Here is a 16130-nt window from a genome sequence, read left to right on the forward strand (position 1 = left end):
ATATTATCTCTTAATGTAAATGGTAAGGGGTAACGAAAGAGAACTATACATGAACGTCTAAGTATGCATGCTAAAGAGAATCTAGACTGAAGCATTGTCTACCATGTGTATATACTACAGAGTAATATATTATGATGGAACATTACCTTGTAAGTGACATAAGCAGTAAGGAACCATGACTAAACAACATGTTATTTGTGAAGTACGAATAAACATTAACATCTAAGAATACATGTTAAGAATAAGCAACTACTTCGAAACATCAACTGTTGTGTATATGGAAAGGTTCAATAAACCATGACCAAACACGATATTCTAAGTAGGACCTGGTAAGGAGGAATTAACTGTCTAAACATTATCTCATATGGGTACATGTAAAGGAGTAATTAACTATGGCAAAACATTAATCCCAATGAGTTTCATGTTAAGGAACAATGTCAAAATAATATCTTCTATGTAGACATATTAAGGAGTAAGAACTAGAACCAAACCTTAATATGGATGTATACATGGCATAGAATAATTAAACAAGTCTAAGCATTATCTTCCATATGTACATGTGAAGAGTAAAGAACTAAACATTAACTTCTAGGTGTACATGTTAAAGAATAAGGAACTAGAAAAACCTTAAGAGTTATGTGTACATGGCAAGGTATAATCAACTAAGACTAAGCATTATCTTCCATGTGTACATGTAAAGAAGTAAAGAGCTAGTTATAAGTATTACCTTCTATGTGGACATGGTAAGGAGTAATTTCATTACTCCTTACCATGTCCACATAGAAGGTAATACTTATATGGTAAGGAGTAACGAAATTATCAAAACAACATCTAATATTATCTTGTTAAGGAGTAAGAACGAGAACCAAAAATTTATATGGATGAGTACATGGCAAGGTATAAGTAACCAAGATTAAGCATTATCTGCCACATGTACAAACAAAGAAGTAATGGACGAGAACTAAACATTATCATCTAAGTGGACATGTTAAAGAATAAGGAAACAGAATCAAAAATTTAATAGTTATGTATACATTACAAGGCATAATCAATTAAGAGTAAGCATTATCTACCAAGAGTAGATGTGAAGAAGTAATGAACAAGATGTAAACATTATCTACCATGAGTAGATGTAAAAAGGAATGAACAAGATGTAAACATTATCTACCAAGAGTAGATGTGAAGACGTAATGAACAAGATGTAAACATTATCTACCAAGAGTAGATGTGAAGAAGTAATGAACAAGATGTAAACATTATCTACCATGAGTAGATGTAAAAAGGAATGAACAAGATGTAAACATCACCTTCCATTTGGATGTATTAAGAAGTATAAACCAGAATGAAATATTGACAACTATGTATTACATGGGAAAGAGCAACTATCTGTAACTAAACATTAACATCTACGTGTACCTGGTAGGGAATATGTAAATATAACCAACCAACAATGTCCATGTGTACATATGGGAGAGATAAACTATGACTAAAAATAATATACTAAGTGGTATATGTTAAGGAGTAAGTAACTATGAATAAACATTATAGTCTAAGTAGTACAAGTAAAGAAGTAACAAACTAGTTCTAAACAAAAGATCATATGTGGACATGTTAAGGAGTAATAAACAATGTTTAAATATTAAGTAATGTGAGTTATGTGTTAATGAAGAATAAACTATATCTAAACAATAACATCTATGTGTTACCTGGTAAGGTAGGAAGGATGAGGCATGAAAAAGCAGGAGTGCATTGAGCCCCAAAGTAAATGCCAGGTGCAGCACTAACAGGGACAAAAAAGAAAACAATGAGTAGAAGGCTTACATAAAGCAGGAAAGTTGGTAGTTATTGAGTAGGTAGAAAAGTATTAAGTGGAAAAAAGTTGCTCCATTTTATCTAACTCAACTTCAGCTTCAAAATCTGTTAAGAAAAATATGTGGTAAGGCCATAAGAAAAAGGTCTAGGTGGCAACATGGACCCCACCACATGGAAGACTATATGATGTCACTCTTCTTTGTACTGTATTTCCAATCTGAATGGCACCTTTTGCAATACACTATGGCTGTCACAATCTCAACAGGCAAGACTTCCTAAATTGTTGGTAATAGTGAGTGATATTTGTACTCACAACCTTTCAATATGAATTCACATTAATCTGTAAATTAATATTGAAAGGTTGAAAATACAAAATGAAGTTATTGAGGTAGTTACTTCAACAAATCTCAACAAAAATATATACATGTATAAGTATAACCATGTTTAGGAAGTGAATAAAATATTTCTAATGTTAATGTAGAGGGTGCATTTGCACAAGGAGGTGTGTCACACTGCTATTGGTGGAGATGTTGCTGCATGATACATTATCATGCAGTAGTGTAATTTCACATGATTCCCATGAATTTTTGGTGAGACTTTTCACAAAGCTGGTGGTATGCAAGTCTCTCAGGCAGATTAGCTTGTTTGTTTGTTTTGAATTTTGCGCAAAGCTACACGAGGGGTATCTGAGCTAGCCATCCCTAATTTAGCAGTTTAAGACTAAGAGGGAAGGCAGCTGGTCATCACCACCCACTGCCAACTCTTGGGCTACTCTTTTACCAATAAATAGTGGGATTGATCATCACATTATAACATCCCTACAGTTGAAAGGGCAAGCATGTGTGGTGTAACAGGGATCCGAACCCGGAAGATTAGCACAAATTCCAAAGGAAAATAGCTTTCTGTGTATGGAGGTTAGTGATTGTATTGAAGATATTTTCTCTCTCTCTCTCTCTGTTCTATACTGAGGAATTTTACTTTGGATACTTCCTTCTAGTTTATCATTCCAAATCTATTGGATAACTACCAATGACTGATAGTTGTTACAGCTTGAAGATTACTTAATGTTGATAAATCTGGTCCTTTTAAAATTGGAAGCAAAATGAATACCTTGTTCTTCAATATTCCACCCATTCATATTGTATATTCTTTTAAGCCAAGCCTGATATGCCTCCCATAGTACTTTTCCACCATAGTCCATTGGTTTCTCAACTGGGTAATGTTTTTGAACTGGCTGAACCTGATTTGATAGTGTCATAAATGGAGTAGTCCAGGAAAGTCTGGCAGTCACAGATGTCAAAGTAGTAGTAGTAATAGGTGTAGGAAAAATAGGTTCTACTATTCCATATTTTACAGTAAATGGTATTTTAGGATAGAATTCTGAGGTTGATGCACTAAAAAGATATAGTTGGTTTGATCTATGCATTTACTAATTCATTTTACAAATGTTTTATTCTGTCTTTTTTTGTACTTATTAAATTTTGTCATTATAGCCTTTCTGTACATTGTTGATGTATTTCTGCACTTATTCAAATTTGTTATATAAACAATCTATATGCTCCTAATAGCTTCATCAATTTTGTCTTCAATCAGATTTATATATTTTCTTGATTCTTCTATAAATATTCTCTACTAAATTTATATCTTTTACCTCTTGATTTTCTTCTAATTTTCTAAATATTTCTTCTTAGTCTTCTTTTGACCTTCTATCTCTTTCTGCTTTTAATTTTCTGTTTCTTTCTTCCTGATCTTTTGCTTGTTTCATCATTTCTTATCCCCCAGTGGCACAGTGGTATATCTGCAGACTTACAATGCTAGAAACCAGGTTTTGATAGCCCTGGTGGACAGAGTACAGATAGCCCATTGTGAAGCTTTGTGCTCAACTAGAAACAATTCATCATTATCACAGTTATAGTCTCATTACATAACTAGGTTATCAACTTGAAATTTAGTCAAAGTTATATTTTTACTTGTACCAAAATAATCCCACTTTTGACATCAATGTTGTAATGTGTGCAGTCAGTGGGTGGGTTCTTTTGGATTATTTGGTAAAAATAATGTCAAGTTCAGTTCATTTAATTATAGATTTATTTATTTATTTGTTCAACAGCATTTATTACAGTATAGGCTTCATTCACTTGAACTTCGTAGGCCTAACTTTACAAATAACATTTGACCAAAAATTCCAAAGTTAATAATATGTATGCCTAACTTACTCACAATAAACTTACTTGCAGAATTCCTTACGAGCTGAATCACTAACTCATTGATTCTTTTTTTACATTGTACTCGTTTTCTCATTACAACATGAAAATTCTAGATCATAATTTCATCAGAATGACAAGCGCTCTCTAGCAAGCTAACACCTAAATTAAAATGCTGAAAATATAGCTTATAACAATATGGCCTTATATGTGAGAAATGATGCAGAAAAATAACATAATATTTAAGAGACAACAAGAACCTTATTGGTCCAATAAGATTGTCCCATCACTAAAAACAAAACACTCACTCAAATCCAGCCCTGATTATTTAAAAGTTTATTGAACCTTCCCTTAAACTACATCCATCACATCTTATGGAAATGCATTACAAATGCTAAGTACCCTATTAGAAAAGTAAAACAGACTAAAAAGAAGAGATGCTACTATAGTGTGCAGTTTACAAAGATATTTACATTATAGCATGCAGTTTACACAGATACTATCATTATCACCATTTCAATGATTCACTAAAACATAATTTCTTGCTAAATGATTTATATCTATCTACGTTTTTGTTCAGCAAATAATAATAATACTTTAATAAGTTGTGTGTTCCAAAAGAGTACCTTAAATTTAGGTAATAATTGCATTAGTTTTGATTGTTGGAACTTATTTCATTCCAATTATATTTGCCCCAAAAACATTATGTAATGGTGTTTTGTACTTTATTAGTTTAAAAGCATTATTTATAATAACTGGTGCCAATTGCACATAAATGAATATTAAAATGGTGATGATGATAGTATCTGTGTAAACTGCACGTTATAGTGTAAACATCTTTGTAGACCGCATGCTATAGTAGCACCAAAGAAGATTACTCCTATTCTGTCAAAATTTATATTAGTGTCCCCTTCTCTTAAAATTCTTACCCTTAAATATGAAACAAATGATGCATCGGTATTATTAATTGTCTTAACAATCTTAACACTCGACAGATCTCCTCTACTCTTAGCTACTTTTTTTACAAAGAAAACAATTTCAAAAATCTTAACCTGTCCTTTTATTTTTTTACCTTTCTCATTCTTAAGGTAAGGAGCCAAAGCCTGAAAAAATTACCATACATGAAGCCTAATCAGTGACCTATAAATTGAAATGATAACCTCTTCAGACTCATTTTCAATATTTCTGTAAATATAGCTCACAATCCTATTTGCCCTACCACTATCAACAGCACACTGCTTGAATGACATGAGAGACCAATCAACCAAAACAGCTACATCCTTTTCTTCCTTAACAGTATTAAAGTTATTCCAATCAAAATGATACTTATAATTTAAATAACCCACATGCATTACCTTGCATTTATTATATTTAAAAACTATCTGCCAGTTATTCACCCAACTCTTTAAATGATCTAAATCCTTTTGTAAACCACCAGCATCTTTCACACAGCCAACAACATTCAAGACCTTAATATCATCAGCAACTTTAACCAATTTACTTACCATTCCTTTAACTATATCACTGATGTAGATAAAAAGAGAACAAAGGCCCCAACACTGAACTCTGGGGTATCCCACTTGTGAAAATAATTCAATTTGAGTGAATCTATTTACAAAAACTCTCTGCCTTTGTCTTTCCAGCCATTTTTTGATTCAATAAGCCAACTTATTCTCCACACCTACGAATATTTATAGCAATACTTTAAGTTCAATGTGGAACCTTGTCAAATTCTCTCTGAAACTTCAAATATACAAAATCCACACCACCTTAATATGTTGCTTACCCTTGATGTATGTAAAAAAATTCTTGTTGTTAATATTTATATTCTCAGCCAAATTGTTTTCATATTTCCTTTTCAATTGCTTAATTCTAACATCCGGTTTAACTTTCTCTCTTGATATCCTATAATCCCAAAATCTCTCATTACAACACTAAAATTTCTAAATTTATAATGCTTTTATTACTTTATCCCTTACATTCTTTAGTAAGCTAGCATTAAACTTATCCTTAAGCCATTGTAAGTGAAAATTTTATTTTATGAAACCTATTTTATGTTTTGTTTATAAGGATTTATTTTGAAAATGTAATTTAAGATAAGTGACATCTTTATGAAATAATGATAGTTGTTAAAACTGAAATATCTAATTTCAAAAACATGCCTAAGCAACTAATTGAAATATAAAGCTCATATATATATGTGTGTGTGTGTGTGTGACTAACTTCTAACACTTAAAACAAAAACATAAATCACAGTATGATAATTGTACGTAGTAGTGACATACAATTATTCTTATACATTTACTACTACTAGATATTATGTTATTTAATTTTGCATAAATAAACCAATGCCATGGGATTAAGTGCCAAATATAACAATAACCAGAATTGGCAAGTGCAGGGTCCCCACACACAAATTTTTATATTCATTTCCCTAATAACATTACCACATTTTCCTGGTTTAACATTTTAAAATGCATTTAGATATATAATGCTATTGTTTTTCCATCACAGAGCTGCCAATTCCTGTTCAGCATTAGTAATTGCTGCAGTAGCCTAAAAAAAAGTAAAATGTACATTGCAAAATATTTGGATTTTCAGGATGAACTTACTTCTAACTTTAAAAGCAACTATTATACTAGATGGAGAATATTTTCTTGTGTTTTCTTTATTATATAATCACAAATTATGTTATATTATAAATTTTGCATTTTTATTCTATTTCATGTTCCACAACATAACAAAAAATATTTCCGTTTTTCCCCAAATACTTTTAATTTCCCTCATTTTGCTGGTTTGTGGGAACCCTGCAATTGATAAATTTCAAATAAAATTATAAATTGTTAGACCATGAATTGATGAGGTAGAACAAATATTAACTATAATTCTAATTTGTACTGTTACATAGTTACATTAACAGAGCTAGTTCCAAAACTAAAAACGTGTAACCTACCTACTACATTGTACCTTTACTATTCTGACAATTCACATCCAGTGTCCACGAGCCTAGATGATACATGAAATAACATTAATTAACAGGTGTTTGTTTTGTACAATTGTCAGTACTATTAGTGTAAAAAAAACCACACAATACTGATCCACTCTTTGAGTTTGAGTGGCAATACGGTGTCAGAACACTAGCCTAACAGACCCTGACCTACTTAACAATAAACATTCGAAATTCTATTATAGTATCATTATCAGTAATAATAGTTAAAAAGAATGCTTAATTTAAAAAAAAGCACTTAGAATGTCGTTAAAACTAATTATTCTTTACTCGCCTGAGTTACTTACGTACTGTAATATATTATTATTAAACTTTTTTTTTCAAATCAGTTTAATAATATTTTAATTAAAGCTATATTTTTCTTTTACCTTCAACTTCAAAGTTTAACTTTCAGTTTTTTATGATAAACTCAAACTGTCAATGTTACGGCAAAGTTAATTGTTATTAAGTGTTAATATTCTTATCAAGAAATATAGTTTACGGCATAGGCGAAAAGCCAGAGAAATTTAAAAGTAGGCTAAATACTTTTATTTCAAATTCATAGCGCTGTACACAAAAAGTTTTCATATTCTGCACATGCGCTTTCGTTCCAAACATTAAATTTACTCGTATCGCCAATTAACTTATCAATGGGCTCGAACACGGGAAAACGCGTAGATGTTATCTTTCCAAAAGCTAACAATATTATTATCACGAAATAATAAATCTTACTGATGTGGGTAGCAGTTTGTTGTACCACACTAAAATAAAGCCACATCATCCCTACTCTATGTAGTTATTTAAAATGATATTTGAATATACTACTCCTTGTAAAAAGTTGTCATAAAAGAAAACCCGATGTTCAGGAAAATATATAAAAGCTTAAAACACCAACGAAACAGTCGCAGATACTTTATACGAAAGTTTGACTAACAGACGTTTTTGAAATATAACACTATGTAATCTCAAAACAAAGAGTATTTTGAATTATAAGTATTGTAGTGGATTGTGCTTTTTAAATATTTGAGTGTTTTTATTGTTGCCATTTGTTGGTTACGGAGTTCTAGAACTGATTTGACGTGATAAGCACGTACAGTCTAAAATAGTGTAACAATATTTAAGATCATCAGATTGTTACAGTTAGTCGGTCAGTTTGTTACTGTGTTATCGATTAATTGCTATATATACTAAGTTTGATAGGCAACCAGTTTTAAGTTGTGTCGTAGTTACAACATGAAATATAGTAAATAAGTGATTATTAAGTTTTATTTGTGAACTAGCGAAAGTACCCGGCTTTCATGGGGTTATTAGGTTGATAGTGTGTGTATTCTGAACCCATTTTAGCATAAAAGCATAACATATATACTTTTGTTGCTAAGCAACATAACATAAAGGCCACCGTTGGAATGCATTGTTAGCAAAACGCAGTGGGTTTTCTATATATTAGAACTTGTTATATAAGGAATCATGTGCACTTCCTTTTTATGTGGTTTTCCCTAGCTTGCCTCATTAAAAAGATGCAAATGCGCATGCGCACACACACGTGGATAAGTAATAATACCCAGTTGCACACCGCGCACGTGAGTGTTTGTCTGTCTGTCTATGTGATCTTTATTTGTAGTGTAAGGAACCACTTCTTTTCTATGTGGTTGTTCGCTAGCTTGCCTCATTAAGAGGATGCACACACGTAGATAAGATAAGTAATAATACCCAGGTGCACACCCTCAGGGCCCACTTAGTATGGGCGCAAAATTTCATGTTTCTAGGTTATTTTCTGTTGGTGTTATGGCAGTTACATATTCTTTCCTATATGATTTTTTGCTAGCTTGCCTCACAAAAAGATGCGCTCACACAGCACACACGTGGATAAATAATAATACCCAGGTGCACTTAGTATGGCTGCAAAATTTCAGGTTTCTAGGCTCTTTGCTCTTGGAGCTAGAATGGTCACATATTCTTTTCTATGTGGTTTTTTGCTTGCTTAACTCACAAAAAGATGCGCACGCGCACATGGATAAGTAATAATACTCAGATGCACACCCTCAGGGTCCACTTAGTATGTGTGCAAAATTTCAGGTTTCTAAGTTTTTTCCTCTTGGAGTTATGGTGGTCACACACACACACAGACCCACAGACACGCCCTTTTATTATTATAGATTAGCCTGTCAACTAATATGCAGCCTCTAGAACTTATAAGTTACAGTCGAAGAAATAAAAAACTCGTTATCGTTAAGTAAATTAAACTTTACATTATTTTTACTGAATAATTTTATTTGTTTGTAGTTAAGCCCAAAGCTACACAATGAGCTATCCGTGCTGTTCCTACCACAGGTATTAAAACCTGTTTTTTAGCATTATATGACTTCAGATTTATTGATGGATTATTGACACAAAGGATTGGTCAAGTAGATATTCAGCATTGAATATCACAGATAACCGTATATTTCAAGGTTATTCCACTTTTTAACATACTTCGCAGGAAATATTGGATTTATCCAGAGAGACTACTAATGTTACTTGCGTGGCCTGTCATTTAATCATGAAGAAGATTGTAACCTCAAAATATCATCTGACTGAACAGCTATCTACCTTTTTGGCCCAGCATGGCCAGGTGGTTAGTGTGCTCGACTTGCAATCTGAAGGTCGCGGGTTTGAATTCCTGTCACACCAAACATGCTCGCCCTTTCAGCCGTGGGGGCGTTATAATGTGACGGTCAATTCCACTATTCGTGGGTAAAAGAGTAGCCCAAGAGTTGGTGGTGGGTGGTGATGACTAGCTGCCTTCCCTCTAGTCTTACGCTGCTAAATTATGGACGGCTAGCGCAGATAGCCCTCGTGTAGCTTTGCACGAAATTAAAAAAACAAACAAAACAAACAAACAATCTCCCTTCTTGCACAACATGAAGCATTACAGCTTATTCTTTACCACATGTAATGTGAAAACTGCTTACAGACAAAATAAATGATAAATCTCGAATGATACTATACTTAAATAAAGAGATACAAAGCAGTTATATATTTATATACCTCACATGTAAGTCAAAACAGTCAATCTTTCAATTACCATCCATTTATTAAGGACTCTCTTTGTGACACAGATCAAAATGTACATTTCTGAAGACACTGAATTTTCTTTCACGTGATATATACAGCACCACTTACTGACACAAAAAGTCATTTATATCCTAATTCAACACAGAATACTATGTAAACCTCTCCAGTCAATCTTTGAAGGTGAGTCCATTTTCGTTATATCAATAAACAAAATGCAGATCAATGTAAAAATACTTATAAAACAATGTAGACATAAAGGTAGATCATTCTGACTTACTGATCTTAGAAGAACAACCACTTTAAAAAGAAAGTGCACAGTCAGAAAACTCAGTATTCTTGGAAATAAGGCAAACAAAGTAATACTGAAACTAATAGTATCAACTACTTGAAATGTGTTTGAAGATGCAAGTGATTTTCGTTTTCATTCATTGGACTCACTTTAGAGTAATATCTCATATATCCAATTTATAACAAGAGATTCGATCAAGATATCGATTGTGAAGTATACCAAGTATCTTTCCAATTGAGTTGATGTAAAATGAGATAATGAAAATGGATACAAATTGTAGTATAAACTGTACAGTCTTTATTAAATAAAAGCATAGTGTGTGTACTTGCTTTATGATATAATAAACTGTTGCTTTTACTTGATACTTTCAATGGCAAATTCAAAATCCTGTTTCAGACTGTTTAAGTGTAATGTTCCTTAGTTTGCAAGAAACTTCACATTTACTCACAGTGACTAGTGCTACTCACATGACTGATAACTCTCATTACAACATAGGTGGGGCTGTAACCTCTAGATACCACTTATTTTATGTGAAGCCTGTATAATCATGTTACGTGACATTAATGCACTGGACATAACCATGGAACTCTAATTATGTACATGGGGAACTATGATCTCCTTTCCCACATACACTCATGTGGTCGACTGTTGCTGGAGTCCACCTAGTTGACATTGGATAACTACCACAGAACATCTCTTCCAAGGATGCTGATGTCAGAACTGAGATCAGCAACAACTACTGTTCTGTAATAGAAAACTCCTAGACATAGTCAGAGCATGACCTATAAATTCATGTCTAGTTTATTTCCACTGGCCAAAATAAAATCACTGGGTAGGCTTTCCAAGAATTTGTAAATGAGGGTATCCTTGTGATTTGATGAGGCATTTATAGGGTAATCATTATCATCAATAGTCACGTTTTCTATGATACTCCTCTTCCAAGCCTTGAATTTGACGTGATGCGTTGCTTTATTTTTCACTGAATCTAATGCAACTCAGTAATGACTATCACACAGTCCCGTAGTTACTTCTTGTGCACGAGCTCGATGGAGTTTAGGACCAGGCCATCTTGATATAGAACCAGACATTGTACAATCTGTCCTAGAGTTTGACCATTCCAGGTAATTACCTGTCTGAAAAACTTCAGGAAGCATTACCAATCTTTCTTTGTTGTGCATTTAAATTTCACTGGAATGATCTGTTTCACACCACTTGAGGAGCCATTATCATGGTCAGATGCTCCCTTTATTAACTTCCTAACCATCACCAACAACATGTTTCAACATCGTGGACACAGCTTGGTAGGAGCTCTCAGAGACCCAACACTTTACACTGAGTGGTCACAGATAATTAGACACCTAATTTTTCGTCATTTAACTAATTTATGCTAACTAATTTGTGTTCACAGAGCACTATATAAATGAAAATGATCCGCACACTAATTATATTGTGTTACAACATGCCTAGAACTCAAGATTATCTTGAATTGTCAGATTTTGTTAGAGGAAGGATAGTTGGTCAAGCAGATGGTGGAATAAGTTAGCGTCCAATTTTGCAGAATTTGGGAATCCCGCTTTCGACAGTCAACAGAATCATCGTGCAGTTCAGGAAACACGGCAAGGAAACAACTGAGCAGCGTCCGAGTTGTCCTGGTCCATCAGTAAGGACAAAAAGGGCTGTCAAGAGGAGCATCGAAATGGATCCCAGATTAACGACTGCAAAAGTGGCCAAAGTTGGTGGGATGAGCCCAAAATCTATTCAACGGATTCTCCACAAATTATGTTATCGTTGCAGAGCAGCTAGACGGAAGCCCTTATTAAGACCTGCTAACATAGTAAGACGAAAGAAGTGGGCAAGTGATATGATGACCAAGCCTCTGGACTTTTAGAAGACCGTATTTTTCTCAGACGAATCAAGATTCGCTCAATTGTCGGATAGTGGAAGGATGTGGGTCTGGAGAATGCCTCACCAAGAGTTTTGGCTCAACATATTGCAGCCAACTGTAAAGCATGGTGGTTTCAGCGTGATGGTTTGGGGAGCTGTTTGGGTTGGTGGGAGATCGAGTTTAGTGGAGTGCGTTGGCGAAATATTGGAGGAAAGACTCTTGCCACTTTATTTCTCGGGTTTCGTGGACAAGTACACAACGTTGTTCCAGGAAGATGGAGCACCGTGTCACACTGCTAGAAACACCCAAAAGTGGCAGGAAGAAAATGGTATCCAGAAGTTACCCTGGCTACGCCAATCTCCTGACATGAACCCCATCGAAAACCTTTGGGCCATACTCGACCGGCAAGTCAAGAAACAACCCAAAAACTTCGTAGAGCGATCTACTTCAAGTTTTGAAGCAAGAGTGGGCGAAAATCCCACAATCTAAAATTGACGAGATGATTCTCACGATGCCCCAAAGGATCAACGAACTCCACAAAGCGAAAGGAAGATCTACTAGATATTAATTAAATTATAAATATATCAATTCATGTAAATTTTCTGAAAAGGTGGTGTCTATTTACTTGTGACCACGCTGTGTAGTGTGACAGCATGGTAAGATGCTTTAAGCAGCTCATCCAACAGTTCTGCTCAATTCAGCTTGGGAAGGATCACCATTGCCCTGTTGTCCACTCGCTTTACCATTCAGCACCCACTGTCTCACTTGTTGGTGAAATGGCTCTGATGGTGGACATCACCCACCAATGATGCCTCTGGTCTCTTTCCAATGTTCTTGGGTGACTCCAACTAGAGTTGTGGTTCGATTACTCTGACTGGGATGCATCTGGAAGTCCTTTATAGACCACCCCTCCTGGTTTCCAACTCACCAGATATCATAACACTGTGACAATCCTTAGTCCATGTCTCACTTGCACTGAACTTAGTCATTATTCCTCAGAAGAAGTGCATGGACAGCCATTCATGGTGCAACAGAAGTTGCCAGCTCTTCGTCTTGACCTGTCATTGGAGAGAGATTAAATCATGGACCTTCACAACATCTAGATCAAGAAATATACTTAGAACCAACAACTCTTTTGGAAACCATCTTCCATAGTTGACTGACTCTCCCTCTTGTTCATACATCCTCCTAGTTGTATAAAATGTTATTTTCATTTAATTTAGAACTTTTAAACTTATTGTACAAGAGTTCAAGTAAAGAGCAGTAACACTTCAGCAGGTATAGCAAACACTGCAGTAATGGTATCTTGCAGTCATGTAACCGAAATTTTCCCCTACCTACCTACTTTATGATATATCCAGGTGAAACTGAATTAAAGTTGAACTTTACCGGTTACATCAGCTTAATAACAAGAAATTCGATTAAGATAACAATTACAAAGTAATATTAAATCTTTTACTAACTCAATCTATAATGAGATAATGGATTGTTAGATTTGACACAAAGTGAAATACAAAATGCTCAATCTTTATTAAACACTAAATGCAAATACTGTGTGTGTACTTGCTTTATGATACGATGTACTATTATTTTTACTGCATACTTTCTTCAAAATCCTGTTCTAGACTGTCTAAATGCAACGTTTCTTAGTTCACAAGAAACCTCGCATTCACACACAGTGACTAGCACAATCACATGACTGGTTACATTTCTCACAGCATCGATGGGGCCAAACCTAAAGATATCACCTGAATAATCATTGAGGGACACTGTTGTCGTCGACATCCTTTCACAATGTGCAGTACTGAGCGATGTAACTCAAGGGCAGAACAAATATTATTCACTCAAAAACAATAAAGGTAGCGAGAAAAAATTAGCTTCAAAGCTTTCTGAATCACATGTTATGTGAAACTTGAATATCTATGGAACAAAGAATAAATTCTGAGTTACTACCATAATATTATGAGAAAATAGAAATGCATGAAATATTCATAAATCACACTAGCAATAGCATTTTAATCTAGAAGGTGTTTTGTTTAACATTTCGCGCATAAGCCTTTTATCAGGTAATGGTCACACAGTCACTAACGAAAGTAAATTAGAATAATATTTAATTTAGGACATTAATGTACCCATGGGCGTTCTCAGAAATGTTTCCAGGAGAGGGGGCAAAGTCAAAATCGAGGAAGGATGGACCCATCTTCTAAGTTTTGCCATTTCAGTCAAGAGAATAGGCAAGCTCCCACAGTCAGATTTGATGAGTTTAATATTTGTAACATTAGTTTAAGCCATACTGCAGACTTGGAACTACTATACTCCATAACAGTAAATTTTGATTTGTTCTTTTAGGTTCTTAACCCTATATGATATTTTCATCTTATATAAAACAACTGCGTATATGAATACAGTAATTTGAGTATACGTAAAGCATAATATTTCAAGGCATTTATTGTATATGTATGGTAAGAACAAGAAGACTGCGTCAGTTCTCTTTGATGACCTGCTGCTGGTATTACCGGCAGGTAGCAACAAGTTGACCCCAATCACATTGTGTCGGGGCTCAGTGGATGTCGACAAGACTGCGTTGGTCTCTTTGCTGACCTGAGTGACAACTGTCATGTCCAATACCCAAGAAACCACCATGGTAGCAATGTTTTTCAGTATTTAGCTACAGGGTAGGTATCTAGAGATTTTTAATAAAGCTGCTGACAAACCTGGTGACTTTTATTAGAATTGAAAATTAAGTGTAATAAGTAGTGTGAAATTGTAAAGTGAATAAAACTTGTAAATTCATATACATATGCTGAATGAATAAAAAAATAATTATGTTTTTAATTTTCCAGGGGGGAAAGTGCCCCTTGCTCTCCCTCATGCGTGTACCTAACATAGAATATAGTCATGACATGCAATGTTGTAATAAAAACTTGTAACTTGTAAACAGTGTTGTATCCTATTGCTTAGATATATAGTTCATATGAAAGTAGGAATTATTTAAGGTATTCCAGTAAGATTTACAGTACTGTGCAAAAGTGTTAGTACAAGAGAATATTTTGTCAGTCTTTTTATTTTATAGGGCTAATTCTTCTATGCCATTACAGAATGTAAATTTCAACACTATGGTAATGCTTCACTGATCCATGTTGACAACTGAATGAGCCAGGGTGAGAATACTTATTATTCTTTAGAATTCCCTTATACTTGTACCAAGGGTATGGCATAAGGGTTCTGCTTGAATGAACATGCTGATCAAATTTAGGGTCTAAAATAACTGTCATGCTACCTCTTGCAATGTCTTAATTATATAGAAAGGAGCTAGCATATGGTACCGATATATGCTAGAAGAAATCAATTTAATAGCACTCCAGAAATAAACCTTGATAAAAACAATATTTAACACTATATATTAAGTTTTGTTGTCATGCCACGACCCCCAAAGCACAGAGAATTGTCAGTAGAGCAGAGAGTTCATATAAATGCGTTACATGATGCTGGTTGGACTACAACAAATTGCTGCAGACTTGAAAGGCTCCCTAAATACTATCAAGTATACCCTAGATCGTGAGACCGAGACAGGTAAATTTAAAAATAGGAAAGGAAGAGGCAGAACACTTAAACTCAATTTCGAATTCGATGACAAGGAACCCACTTTGAGACTAATAATGGTTGGAGATGGCATGAATGGGTAATGAAGAAAAACTTTAATACAAGTTTAACATAACAGCAAATGTACAACGTTTCGACAAGGTTTTGTCATCATCGGGTACAAGTAATTTACACTGACACAGATATATATATACAGTATTGAACAAAGAAGTCACATGACCGGAACTGTTGCAAAACTTAGAAGAGGTATCTAGGCACCCCGGGGTGTTGGTTTAGAGTAAGGTTGTTTTGTTCAAT

General features: G+C 34.3%; 1 protein-coding gene across 2 annotated transcripts in view; it reads right to left on the bottom strand.

Annotated features, from left to right (window-relative positions):
- The window catches only part of LOC106465193, a 36575-nt gene extending 28790 nt beyond the window's left edge, over window positions 1-7785 (bottom strand). The window contains exons 1-2 of one of the 2 annotated variants that reach the window (XM_022393044.1): window positions 7735-7785; window positions 6970-7022 (exon numbers count right to left, since the gene is read on the bottom strand). The gene's annotated coding sequence lies outside the window, so the exon portion shown is untranslated. Of the gene's footprint in view, window positions 1-6969; window positions 7023-7391; window positions 7520-7734 lie in introns of those variants that run through there. The other variant, XM_022393043.1, reaches the window with a different exon arrangement.
- Window positions 7786-16130: the final 8345 nt, after the last annotated feature.

This window comes from Limulus polyphemus, unplaced genomic scaffold (genome assembly GCF_000517525.1).
Source record: "Limulus polyphemus unplaced genomic scaffold, Limulus_polyphemus-2.1.2 Scaffold1864, whole genome shotgun sequence".
In the NCBI taxonomy this organism is placed as follows: domain Eukaryota; kingdom Metazoa; phylum Arthropoda; class Merostomata; order Xiphosura; family Limulidae; genus Limulus; species Limulus polyphemus.